Source organism: Salarias fasciatus, chromosome 2, assembly GCF_902148845.1.
Source record: "Salarias fasciatus chromosome 2, fSalaFa1.1, whole genome shotgun sequence".
Classification (NCBI taxonomy): Eukaryota; Metazoa; Chordata; class Actinopteri; order Blenniiformes; family Blenniidae; genus Salarias; species Salarias fasciatus.
In genome coordinates this window covers 24,455,486-24,469,685 of record NC_043746.1, presented here as the reverse complement: position 1 = coordinate 24,469,685, position 14,200 = coordinate 24,455,486, and positions in this window count along the sequence as shown.

Here is a 14,200-nt window from a genome sequence, read left to right as displayed (position 1 = left end):
TAATTTGTAAATGAAAAATAGTTTTTATTTGCTTATTTATAAAACTTAATATTGTAAAAATGCAATCATGACAGAGAAACACTGAGAAAAACTGATGTAGACCAACAGCTCATAAAAAATCATGGAAAATTAACAACATAATTAACGTTATTATTAATGAGGAAAAGGACTCAATCGTATTATTTGTTCATTCTTATTTAGTTATCATGTAATTGATGTTGTATGAGTCAAACCATTCTCAACATGGAAGAATCACTAGTTTAAAAATCGTATAAGAGAAAAATCAGAGGAGAGAAACACATTTAAAGGTGCTGTAGGCAGGATTTTGCTACTCAATGCTAATTTTTCTGTGTTTTCTTTGGATTAAATGTTAGAGAATCCATTGATAATCTTTTAGGAGTGTAGCATAACTGCAATACCGCGAGGGTGCAGCGTTTCCATCTGTCTCTGTTCTGAGCTGAAAAGGAATCTCGACAGCTCCAGGTATCTTTGACCAATCAGAAGAGCCCCTGAGGCTCTAACCGTGATTGGTTGAGGGGCGTTCGTCGCGCGTTCTTGTGGGAGGGGCTTAACTTGAGTGAGGGCGTGATGTCAGAGAAAACAGGACAGGATTGGCTGTGCTGGGTTTCAAATCGCCATCTTAGATGGGTCAAATCGCCATCTTGCTTAGGGTTACCTAAGCAAAATGGCAGAGATGTGGAATCCTGCCTACAGCACCTTTAAGTAAAAAGAAAAAAAAACATTTTTTTTTTTGTCATTTTACAGCAAAGGTTTTGATCCATTTGTGTCCAAATCAGCCCTGAGCAAATCACAAAGCTTTAAAGGAATACTCCGAAGATTTTGGACCCACGCCCTTTCCCTATCATTGACAAAGTGAGATAAGCTTATAAATACCTTTTTTGTCTTTGTGCATCCAGTGGCTGGATCCCAGCTGTTAGCATCGTAGTTACCTTAGCTCAATTGCTGGATGTGAATAGGAGTCAGAGCCGGACTGACGAAAGTGGACAAAATACTCATTCCAGTGGTCCAGGGGACGGCGTATTAGCACGTGAAGTAAATCCGAATGGTTATAAAACATTTTAAAAGATGTGTTTTCTTTTCAATCCGTTAAAATAACATTTTGATACACACAGACCTGCGCATGCGCAGTGATATACCGGAGCACAGCAGTAGAAGCCATAAATTCAGCCGCTGTGCGCCGGTATGTTCTTCCATTCAAATATAAAAGGGGAGAAAAAAATTATCCTGCGTGTCCGTTCCACTAGGGCTGCACGATTATGGCCAAAATGATAATCACGATTATTTTTGTCAATATTGTAATCACGATTATTCATCACGATTATTCATTATGTTATGTAAAACATACCTTTTTATTGCACTTTTTTTTTTAAACAAACAAGTGTCAAATTGAAGATGTGCGTCTTCAGCACTTCACCGAAGTCTGGTGTGCATGCGCACATAATTGAAGATGTTTTAATTAGAATCTAAACAACGATTAAGAACCATGTCAATGTTGTGAACGATCGCTTTCCCTTAGAAACGAACATATAGACGCGCCGACTGTGAGTTTTTACAAACGTTTGACCAGACCTCTGTTCTGAAAAGAGCCGGATTATGACTTTGGAACCTGAACGCCTCACAGCTGAGCGACTGTCACTTGCTGCATTCTAACCCCTGAGAGCAACACAAGATCACTGAACAACAAGATGAAGATAAAACAACAAGAGAACAGTAAACAGCCACGCTAAACCCAGAAATGAAACCTACCAGAACAATGATTCCCTCTTTCTCTCCAAGCCGCTGCTACGCCACTCACATCCTGAACTGTCCGTCAATAACAGCTTTTCCCGTTCTGTCCGAGACGCTCAGCGTTTACATCTTCTTTCCACCGGTACAGAAGTTGAGATGCGTTCCATCGACTGATGTTTGAGCATGAAGGAATCGTTCAAAGCCAGCTAGTTCATCGGTGGCTAACAGCTAAGCTAACAGCTGACTGAGACACCGCAGTGGCGTCCATCAGCAGCTACTTTTACGGAGTGTCCCTGAAGGCAGCAGGAGCTACACGGCTCAGGTCGCCCCCTGGTGGTTGGCTGATTGTTGGATTAAAAAAGTGCTTGATTTGACACGCAACAGAGCCCGTTTTTTCAATTTAAAAATCGCGACGATCATCTAAATTTAATTGCAGCAGCCAAAATCGTGATCATGATCAAAATTCGATTAATTGTGCAGCCCTACGTTCCACCCCTGTCAAACTCGCTTTGATATGTCGCTTTACTCACTATTGTACACATTTGAACAGAAAATGTAAACACGTTGATCGCCAATATGTATTTTGACCATACGTGTGGATAATTTTTTTTTATCTCCTTTTATATTTGAATGGATACAATTGCGAAGTTTCCAGAATGTTCCTGTCCAGCAGTGTGGGTGCACACTTCAGCGTGGACAGGGCAATAACAGAAAAACTGGCTATTATTTGAGTGTCTGGATAAAAGAAACAATAGTATATGCCTCGTTTAATTGTGAGGGGGGCGTGGCCAGGCGACTTTCATTGAAATGTATTACTTTAAAAAGAGAGGCGTGGGACACGAAAAAACTGCAAATCGTGCTCCTGGACGCGATTCAATAGATTAATTTTCGCCCGAATTGCCGTGAGACTGGGTTGGTGTGGCGCACCATCTGAGGTCCTGTGTTGGATTTGCAGGAGTAGAGAAAATAAAAACATTCACGTTTCTCAGCCTTGATGAAACTGTTTTATTTCCTCCAGTAAATTTACAATCCATTCATTTAAAATACACACCACTGCAGTTTAGATTAAAAAAAAAAAAAAAAAAAAAAAAGAGCGAACAAACAGTTTTGCTCCCCTGCAGAAGAAAAGCAAACAGGAAATACATCTGGATGCTTGGAATGCACAGGCTGCTATTAAGTCAGCCACCTGTGAGTTGTCCAGAGCGAGAAGAACCCCCCCCCCCCCCCCCCCCCCCAAAAAAAAAAAGAAGAAAAAAATCCAATAAAAACTCCATTAAAGCCTCTCCGCTGTTTCATTTGTAAACTGCAATAATACAAGCGGAGCATGGAGTCATTTGTGGAGGAGATGTGAGAGGGAGTCCCAGGAGGAAGAGGAGGAGGAGGAGGAGGAACGTAGGCCGTGAAAATATGCAAAGAAAGAACAGCGGGCTTTAAAACAACAGGTGGGTAATTTCACTGCGGACACCTCGGAGGATGAAAAAGACACAATATCATTTAAAGCTGCAGAAATAAAGTGTTATGTGTTGTTGAGAGCGAGGGCTTTTCCCAGCATTCCTTATTAACTTGGCATTTGAGAAGAAAAAGGTTACAACTAAAAATATATATTGAGAACTGAATGTCATTAAAAAACCCAGACACATTTTTAAAAGATTAAAAAAAACAGCTCTTAATTATAACATCTTTTAATTGAAGTGTATTTATATACGGAAGTCCGATATTAACACGGGATTACTGCTTATTCTGAGACTAAAGATACGGTACTGTTCGCATGCTGCAGCAGGCAAAATAATGCTAATTCTGACTGATTTCACCCAGATGGCACATTGTAACTGACTACATAATGCTAATGCTGCCAGACTAAGATAAAGAGGAGCATTATAGTACAATAGATTGGAGTCTATTTTCTCCGTTTGCTGCAGCCAAAGCAAAAGGTAGCGTAGAAGGAGATGCTGCAATTCCTCTGTGACTTTGAAATCTGCCACGACAATCTGGCGAACCCTGTTGGTCACCAGCATGATGCAGCACAGCTACAACGCGTTGAGTAGAATTTGGGCTTTAGGTCCCGTTTTCAACCGTTTCAAATACCTGCAGTGCATTTTAGGCATCTGTTTTCATGACCACAGTGCTCAAAGTCACTGAAAATGCTTCTTGAAGCTTCTTTTAAAAGTGGAGCTCTGTTTCCATTACAGTGGAACCGAGACAACATTAAAAAAAAAAGTCTTCATTTTCAATGTTTCTGACATTTCCGTGTAAACAGACATTGTTCTCAAACAATCACTGGTTGCTCTGAAAAGTGTTCATCTGTTCCATCTGAGAAGACGCCACCTGCAGGTGGAGCAGGGACCAAGCCTGTAGATCTGTTTGTCAGTTGGAGGCAATATAAGTTTGAATGAACTGTGTTCAGAAGTCTGTTTTTTTCTTCTTCAGATATTAAAGAAGCAGTGAGGTTGATGAAACCTTCGAGCTCCACGGTGCTGTCCGGACTCCTGCTGCTCTGCTACATCCTGAACGCTACGGCCGCTTTGACTCATTCGACTCGCATTCTGCCGGCGCTGCCGGCGGCCGTCGGGCCCCCGGGCTTGCCGCGGGCCGTTTCTCTGAGCTGTCTTTAACTGTTTTCGGCCAACATTTATTGATTGTTTCTTCCAAACTGCTGGTAGCCTCCAAACGGAGGGTCGGGGCAGATAAAATTCTTTCCAAATTCACTTCACCTGCAGGAGAGAATTTGTTTTCATGGAGGAACTAATGAACTCGACTGTATTTCATCACTTTACTCAACTCTTTCTTTCAGGTTTACTGGAGTTTAACACCAACAAATACATCAACTTTTCTTTTAATGAACTGAGACAGGGGACAGTAACCAAGAAACATAGCTACTTTTTTAATGTCAGATCTCTGCTCATTTAACAATGTTCTTCATGTTTTTGTGTCTAAATCAGAGTTTTCCAACCTGTCATTGCAGTCTGTCTATAATAAAGACTAAACCTCTGGAACAGCATTAGCGACTAAACTAATAGTTTTTTTTTAAATCCATCCATCCATCTTCCACTGCTTATCCGGGGCCGGATGGGGGGGGGCAGCAGTCTCAGCAGAGATGCCCAGACTTCCCTGTCTCCAGACACTTCCTCCAGCTCTTCCGGCAGGAGACATAGTCTCTCCAGCGTGTCCTGGGTCTTCCCCGGGGTCTCCTCCTGGTGGGACATGCCCAGAACACCTCCCTAGGGAGGCATCCAGGAGGCATCCTAAAGAGGTGCCCGAGCCACCTCAGCTGGCCCCTCTCGATGTGGAGGAGTAGTGGCTCTACTCCGAGCTCCTCCCTGGTGACTGAGCTCCTCACCCTATCTCTAAGGGAGCGCCCAGCCACCCTGCGGAGGAAGCTCATTTCAGCCGCTTGTATCCGGGATCTTGTCCTTTCGGTCATGACCCAAAGCTCATGGCCATAGGTGAGGGTGGGAACGTAGACTGACCGGTAAATCGAGAGCTTCGCCTTTCGGCTCAGCTCCTTCTTCACCACGACGGACCGATACAACAACCGCATCACTGCAGATGCTGTCCCGATCTGCCTGTCAATCTCGCACTCCATCCGTCCCCCACTCGTGAACAAGACCCCAAGATACTTAAACTCCTCCACTTGGGCCAGAGTCTCTCCACCGACCTGGAGAGGGCAAGCCACCTTGTTGAGGACCATGGCCTAGGATTTGGAGGTGCTGATCCTCATCCCTGTCGCTTCACACTCGGCTGTGAACTGCCCCAGTGCATGCTGTAGGTCCGGGTTCGATGAAGCCAATAGGACAACATAGTCTGCAAAAAGCAGAGATGAAATCCTGTGGTCCCCGAACCGGACCCCCTCCGGCCCCTGGCTGAACCTAGAAATTCTGTCCATGAAGATTATGAACAGAACCGGTGACAAAGGGCAGCCCTGCCGGAGTGCAACATGTACCGGGAACAGGTCCGACTCACTGCCAGCAATGCGTACCAGACTCCTACTCCAGTCATACAGAGACCGGACGGCCCTAAACAAGGGGCCCCGGACTCTGTATTCCCGGAGCACCCCCCACAAGGCACCACAAGGGACACAGTTGAACACCTTCTCCAAGTCCACAAAACACATGTGAACTGGTTGGGCAAACTCCCACGAACCCTCAAGCACCCTATGGAGGTTACAGAGCTGGTCCAGTGTTCCGCGACCAGGACGAAAACCGCATTGTTCCTCCTGAATCCGAGGTTTGACTACCGGTCGCATCCTCCTCTCCAGTACCCTGGCATAGACTTTCCCAGGGAGGCTGAGGAGTGTGATCCCCCTATAGTTGGAGCACATCCTCCGGTCCCCCTTTTTAAACAGGGGGACCACCACCCCGGTCTGCCAATTCAGAGGCACCGTCCCAGACCGCCACGCGATGTTGCAGAGACGTGTCAACCAAGACAGTCCCTGCACATCCAGAGACTTAAAGGGTAACTCCGGTTTTTTGACACCTGGACCTTATTTATAGGTGTGTGCATGCTTATATACTCACTCAGACAAACATTGTGCAGCTCGAAGTCCTTCAGAAGTTATTTAGATCCAACCGATTTAGCGGGGGCCACGGCAAGGGAGCTTCAGCGCGGGACATAATCTCCGCAAAATCGCTCATTTCGGCTATATTTTTTCATCCATCGCCAGTGTTATCATAAAGTCAGCTCGTCTACCGTCTTCAGGTGGGTCAGCTGACAGTTTTCACTAACTTAGCCACAATTAGCTCGGATGGGAACGTTGCGGCGCTCCTCTCCCCAGCAGAGAGGCACTTACCAACCACCTCGGTGACTTCGGCTTGGGTGATGGACGAGTCCACCTCTGGGACCTCGGCCTCTGCTTCCTCCATGGAAGACATGGTGACGGGATTGAGGAGGTCCTCGAAGTATTCCTTCCACCGTCCTATGATATCCCCAGTTGAGATCAGCAGCTCCCCACCTCCACTGTAAACAGTGTTAGTGGAGACCTGCTTCCCCCTCCTGAGGCGCCGGATGGTTTGCCAAAATTCCTTCGAGGCCGACAGATAGTCCTCCTCCATGGCCCCCAAACTCCTCCCAGACCCGAGTTTTTGCCTCCACAACCGCGGGCTGCAGTTCGCTTGGCCTGTCGGTACCTGTCAGCTGCTTCTGGAGTCCCACAAGCCAACAAGGCTCGATAGGACTCCTTCTTCAGCTTGACGGCCGCCCTTACTTCCGGTGTCCACCACCGGGTTCGACACCGACGCGACACCGACGCGACAGGCACCGAAGACCTTACGACCACAGCTCCGAGCAACTGCTTGGACAATGGAGGTGGAGAACATGGTCCACTCGGACTCAATGTCCCCAGCCTCCCTCGGGACATGAGCGAAGCTCTCCCGGAGGTGGGAGTTGAAAACCATGCTGACAGAGGCTTCTGCCAGAAGCTCCCAGCAGACCCTCACAACACATTTGGGTCTGCCAAGTCTGTTCGGTTTCCTCCTTCGCCAGCGAATCCAACTCACCACCAGGTGGTGATCGGTCGACAGCTCTGCTCAGAGGCACACATCACGTGGACAGCGGCAGTGAGACCTGGAAGTTTTTTAAAATCTAATTTGTATTTTATTTTTGGTCGCTTTTCTCAAAAGGTATAAAGGTGAAGAAAAAAAAATCATGTACTTCTGAAGCTTTGAAAAGTGAAAACAGCTTACATTTTTTTAAACGATAAAAATACTAAAAAGGTAAACATAAAAATGTAATGACAAAATATATAAAAGACAGGGCAGGTACGATGATTAAAACATTTTTTAAAGGTAAAAACAGAATATATCAATACATGTAACTGCTAAAAAGAAATTAAATTAAGAGTAAAAAACTTCAAAGTTAAAAAATATAAAAGCTAAAATAGGTAGAAAGGTTACAACCTTTAAAACCTGAAAAAATTAACTAAACTAGTTATTAAACTGCTAATGATTTTTTATGATTTGGAATCCTCTGAAGCTTCCAATTTCAAAAATTAAAAAAGTTTTTTAAAAACTTTCAAAAGGTAAAAAGTAACAACAATCCAAATTTCATACTTTCTAAATTATGTGAAGCCATAACATCTTATAATTTAATTTAGAATAATATATTATATAATATATTTTATATTTTGTTGTAAATATATAATGAAAAATTATGTTGCTAAGCATAGCGCCATACAAGTGCCTGTGATAATATATCGCTAGAAGGCTAAGCCATCACCTCACTAATCATACAAACTGCAGAATATTAATAAGCACTCCCTCAGTGTGATCTGAGTGTTGTCAGGATTCTATCCTGCCACAGTGCCTTGCACGCTCGAAGACTCTGGACGTAGCGCCACTGATGCCTGCAGAAGGCGTGCACCTCATGCGGGACGCAGTCAGCCTGAGTGAGCCTGTCAGCCTGAGCCCAGGGAACCAACGCCCTCTCTTCACAGATAGGAATCTGTTTGGTAGTAGAAGTGTAGCAAAAATCAAATGTTAAAAAAAAACAAACAAACAGCCAATTGTGAAACTGCTGGACTCTTAACTGGTGAGATGTCTGTATTTTCAGACCTTGAAGCGGAATATGAAAATGTTTCAACTTTTAATATCTTTGTACACATTAACAACTCTTATTCCATGTACAAATTTTGATGCAGAGTAGAAGGATTTTTACACATTTAAACCTAATTAAAGACAGGAAACTGTTGAGTCAACTTTTGAAGACTCTAGTTCACACTGAGAAATGGTTTAACACATGGACGACTCTCACTTTGGACAGACAGATTGAAATACAAACAGGCAACTCTCAATACGCATTGACAAATAGTTTTGCTCCAGTAATACCCCCATACAAATCTAAGGAGCTCTGGAGTTTGCGGTTACAGAGGCCTGGAAATGTCACAGGTTTAGTGATTTTGGCTCAAAACTTCATAACCACAATTTAAACACTCCTGAGAACGCTTTAAAATAGTTACAAAAGAGCATTGGAGTAGAACTTTGAATATTATACTGCTAAAAAGTTACAAAAGCTCAGATAGAATTCATAACCCAGTCATGTATTGATGAATGGAGGCAGAGTTGAATGGCTTTTTGACACCGTTGAAGAAACTGGAGAACACTTTATTTAAGTCGGAGCATAAAGGTTCATTCACCAAAAAATTGAGACTTCAAACAAGGGAGACAGCACAGCGATAAAGATATCCTACTAATATACTCAAAAAACAGAAAAAAGGAAGGTACATTTTTCCATAATTTATTTAGGTTGAAACTACTTCTTTTTTTTTTTTTTACATGAAAACAGTCACAGTGTTTTGCATTTTGACATCAACACTAGATGTATTTGCGTAAAGAGGCCAACTTGAATTTGAATTGTTGATTCCACATATTCAGTTCAGTTTAAACTCAAATCAACTCCTCGGATTTATTTTTCTCAGTCTGTATCCCGCTGTTGGCAGGCGGAGACGGTCACACACCCAGTCACAGGTGAAGTACATCAGAGTGGATCCCAGCAATCAGAGCAGACAGAGTGAGACTTCAAAATAAAACCACGACTCTCGACTCGTCACAATCACATTTAGAACACAGTCGATTAACGGCAGTTAATGTTTATTTTTGCTATTGTCTTACCTTTACTTATAAATAAAATCCATGCTTCTTCTGGAACAGTGCGGCAGTGGTTAGCTCTCTCACCTCACAGCCAGGATACCATGGGTTGGAAATCCTTGTCCATCCATGTTTCTTCCAGATCCACACGTGTGAGTTTAACTGGTGACCCTTATTTGCCCCCGCAAGGAGCGAATGATAGACTGCCTCCAGCCACATCCGTCCTGCTCCAGCTGCAGCAGCAGGTGGAGACACCAGAGGGCAGCAGCAGCCTGCAGATGAAGCCTCAGCAGCTTCAAACCTCCACAGGAGGCAGGTGAAGCTTCATCCATCCTGCACCAACATCTGGCACACCGAGAAGTACACAATAACATGCAACGACGTGTGTGTGTGTGTGTATGTGTGTGTGTGTGTGTGTGTGGGTGTCAGTTTCAGCATGAGATCAGTAATCAGTACAAAAAGAAAAGAAGATATCTGAACCTTCATCTGTCAGGAACATGTGGTTTCATCAGAGGACGACTTCGCTAATTCTCTGAAACAGGATGAAATGTTGGGGCTATTTTCTTCATTTCATCACTTCCTTTCATCATCGGTGTCAATTTGGAAGGAAATCTAAGCAACAGCTCCTAAAAGTTTCAGCGCAGCCACTTCTGGGCTTCTGAAAATGCATTAATTTGTCTGTGATCACTAAATAAATAAGAGATGTATAATTCATCCCAGTTGGACGTGCATGAGCTTTTAGCAGCTGTTAAAAAAAAAGAAAAGAAAAAAAGGAAAGCTGGAAGGATGAGAAATTCACTTCTGAAGAAACATCAGATCAGAGTTTCAGGTTGTTCTGCTCCGCAGCCAACAAAGGAGTGAATGAAATCACCTGGAAACAATCCAGAAAAACGATCAAATGAGGCAAAAACAGCAAAGAGTACGACCACAGAAATGAAAAATAGCCCCGAACAGATCTGGAAAGGCAACAAAGGAGAAGGAAACAAAGAAATGAATAAAAACACACGCAATATCAGTACAAAATATGAGTGTAAAACACAATGCGAGATGCAAAAGGTTGCAAAATCCCTAAACGAGGTGGAAAATGAACACAAATTCATAAATAGTAATGTAAATAACAATTTAGCTGTGCAACTATAAAACTACTGATGCAAAATGTTCAATTACAAATGTGAAACACAATTCCACTCAGGAAAAAAAGGTCGTGAAGTGTCATTTATCTGCAGGAAAATGCCAAAATGAAATGCAAAAACAGCCATCAGAGGGAAGATTTAAAAATACTAACATAACAATAAGTAACATTAAGTGAAATGTAATATCATTCAACAGACAACATAAAATGCCATAAAAAGGGATGTGATGCAGCAAAAAACGTACCTAAATAGAAGTAAATGTTAAAGAAAACTCCTTAGCAACACAATTGCATGTAAAAAAATAAAGAAAGTTAACGTAATGAAAAGTCATTCAAATCACATTAAAATGAATGAACGTTCAAAATGCCTTAAAGTGACGGCAAATCTAAGAATACCGAATTGTTACTTTTAATGCCAAATGTTTTTTTTTTTTACGTGCAGTGTAGCGCTGACTGTATTTTATTGTATTTACTTATTTATTTTTTGTTTGTTTGATTTTTTCTTTTTTTTGTCTGTGTGTGTGTATTTGGTTGTTGTTGATTTGTTTAATGTTGACAATATTATAAAACTTGAATAAAAAAAATAAAAAAAAAGAATAAAGAATTGTACTGTGAAAGCATAAAGACAAATAAAAATGAAAAGTAAAATATTCAAATATGGAAAAATAAACATTTAAAAATGAATAAAAGTTTATTCAAAATAGATGTTAAACCACAACAAAGAGATTTAGAAAATCAGTGAGAACCAAAATAACAAAATTTAAACCAGACACAAACAGGAATAAAACCTTCAACATGATGGAAGACAATCATTAAAAAGTGATTTAAAATAAAAAATGCTGCAGCTAAAAAAGAAGCAAATTCAAATAAGTCCAAAAAAAAAAAAAAAACAACTGAAAAGCTTCACTAACAAACCACCAGATAGTTTTAGTCCATAAAATCCGACAAAACAAGTTTTTTTTTCTCTCTCGTTAATAATAAAACTTGAACTTTATAAACTTCAGGTCTCATTTACATGACAATATTGTCAAAGAAAAATGGCAAACTTTTGCTGCATTGGGGGTGTCCGTTTCCATGACAACCGTCCTTGGAGCCACTGAAAATGCAACTTATTGAAAAGAACTCCTATGGTGGAACTCCGTCTCCATGGAAACGGGGGAAAACGCAACTCTTTTGAAATGCTGTGCGTCTGTGTGAACGCCGCTGTCCTCGCCATTGTTTATGTTCCTGCTGTCTGCAGATGTGTGTGTAGTTTTATTACAAAACCAACCAGCAGCACCCACTAGTGGCCCGGCATGCAAACTACATGCTGTTCCTGCGAAAACAGCATCCTTTTTGAAACCCAAAAACGATGTGCTTTAACATGAACGTCCAGTTTCAGACTGAAAACAGAACATTTGAGGACGAGGAGGAGGTGCAGCCCTGCTGAATTACCATGTTTTGTTTTTTTTGTTTTTTCTTCTCCCTGTTTGTTTGCTCTGCAGGCCCGATCCCGGCCGGCGCGAGAGGCCCAGATGGAGGCTGTTTTCAGATGTGAGTTCAGAGGCTGCAAAGCTCACTGACAGAGCCGGCTGTGGTCAAACAGCACTGGCCGGCAGGCAATTTACTCCACACCAAACATTTATTAGAGTGTGAGCTGCTGCTGCTGATGGAGCTTTATCTTCCAGGTTCTCTCCCTGATCCTCCACTCACTCCTCCTTCCTCTCTTTGTCTCTCTTCATCGCTCTCGGTTTATTCGGAACAACACTTTCTCTCCCTCTCTGGCGTTCCCACATCTCTATTCAACCTCCACCGGCGGCTTCGGGGGCAACATGGCGGCTCTCTGTGTGTAACCTTTACAGAGCGAAGCGGCAACAAACAGACCAAAACAAAGCAGGGAGCTCAACTGCATCTGAGGTTTTACAGGACATTAAAGCACAATTACAGTAACCAGTCGCAGTTCTAGTTAACAGTGTTATATAACAGTCAATATTAGTTAACAGAATTGTCCAAAAAAATGTTCGTTAAATTATATAAGTAGTCCGAATCCTTCCTCCTTCCGCCCCTGCTGGACTCCAGTCTGTGGATATTGGCGCCGGGTCAGAGAAGTTTCTTTGCGGCAACAATATAAAGTTTTACGCACACAGCTGTAATCCCACACCTCATATAGCTTTATGAGCTGTGAGGCTGCGGTCTTGACCTGCATACATGCTCATTATGACACCTTATTTCCAAAACGCCCAGAGGAACATCAGGTGATATTAATGCGGCAGAACGTACAGGAAACACTTTCCGTCCCCCGTCTGGCCGAGCGGCTCTGGCAGGAAGCGCTTGGAGGGAGCGTTTGGACGTGGCTCGGCGGTTTGGAGACGGAGGCAGTCGAGGCTCGTTTGGAAGAACCGCCGGCCTGCGAGAGAGATGCCCAAATCTAAACGCCGAGAAGATGGAAGGAACAGGCGGCGCTGAGAGACGAGTCGCATGGCCAAAAACCGGTCGACACATGGACGCTGCGCACAAAACGAGACAGGACAGAGAGAGAGAGAGAGAGAGAGAGGGAGAGAGAGAGAGAAAGACAGAGAGACCATTGAAATGACAGTACAATAATGCATAAATATCCACAAATACAAATGCTTTAGTGCAAATAAATACAATTCATGCATGACAATGTAGTATCTTCCAAATAAGGACAATATTACAGTGAAATGCATATTTCAACCCTGCTGCAACAGGGAATCCATCGAAAAAGTCTGTCAACCATGAGTCACATGTGTATCGAAGAAAAGTTATTATACAATATACATCTTTACCACTCTATCACCCAGCTACACACACACACACACACACACACTCACAGTCTAGAAGGAGCGTGCTGAGGCGGCTGTTCTCTATGATCAGGATTTCTCTTTAGAGTTTGGGAGTGTTTAGAGTATAAAAGCTGAATCCTCCCCTCAGAATCAGAGGTATTCCAGTTCAGCTGTTCATCTCTTAGATTCTGTTAGCGGAAAACACTCCGAGTGTCCTTTGTTGCTGAGATGTAGTGCTCCGATAACGCTACCTCGCCTCACGCTGCCTGTGCACCCCGTGGCCCTCTGAAATGAGTCCTTCCACTTCACAACTTCATACTTGACTTTGTGTAGAGCGGCATAATAAAAACCCCTCCTCAAGGGCCCACTAGTCTTGTTACAGCCGAGCCTTATCTTCTGCCGTTCCACTGATTTGATATTGAATCTGATACAGGACGAGAGACGTGAAAGACGCACTCTCACTTTTACTCTCTGATGAGACGCTTTAAGTTTTCCTGCCAATAGAGTTCCTCTGGATTGAAAATCAAATAAAGGGAGAGAGAGAGAGAGAGAGAGAGAGAGAGGGAGAGAGAGAGAGAGAGAGAGAGAGGGAGAGAGAGAGAGAGAGAGAGAGAGAGAGAGAGAGAGAGAGAGAGAGAGAGAGTATTGTTCTGATATCATCGTCTGCCTTCTTTTTTTTATGAGCAGATTGATTTGCCATCGGACCGCACCATTGGTTTAACCTCCTAATCAGGTATCGCCTCGCACAGCTCGCCACTGCTGCTTCAATTAAGGCTGGGTTGGGGGGGGGGGGGTTGGTAGGTTGGAAGGATGGGGAAATAATGAGAGATGGTGAAGAAGATGCAGGAAAATGAAAACGGCTGACAGACACTGATGGAGAGATTCACACATATATGGAAAGAACAAAACAGCAGATATAAAAACAGGGAGGAGGTTATTGTTTTTAGCTATCACTCAGT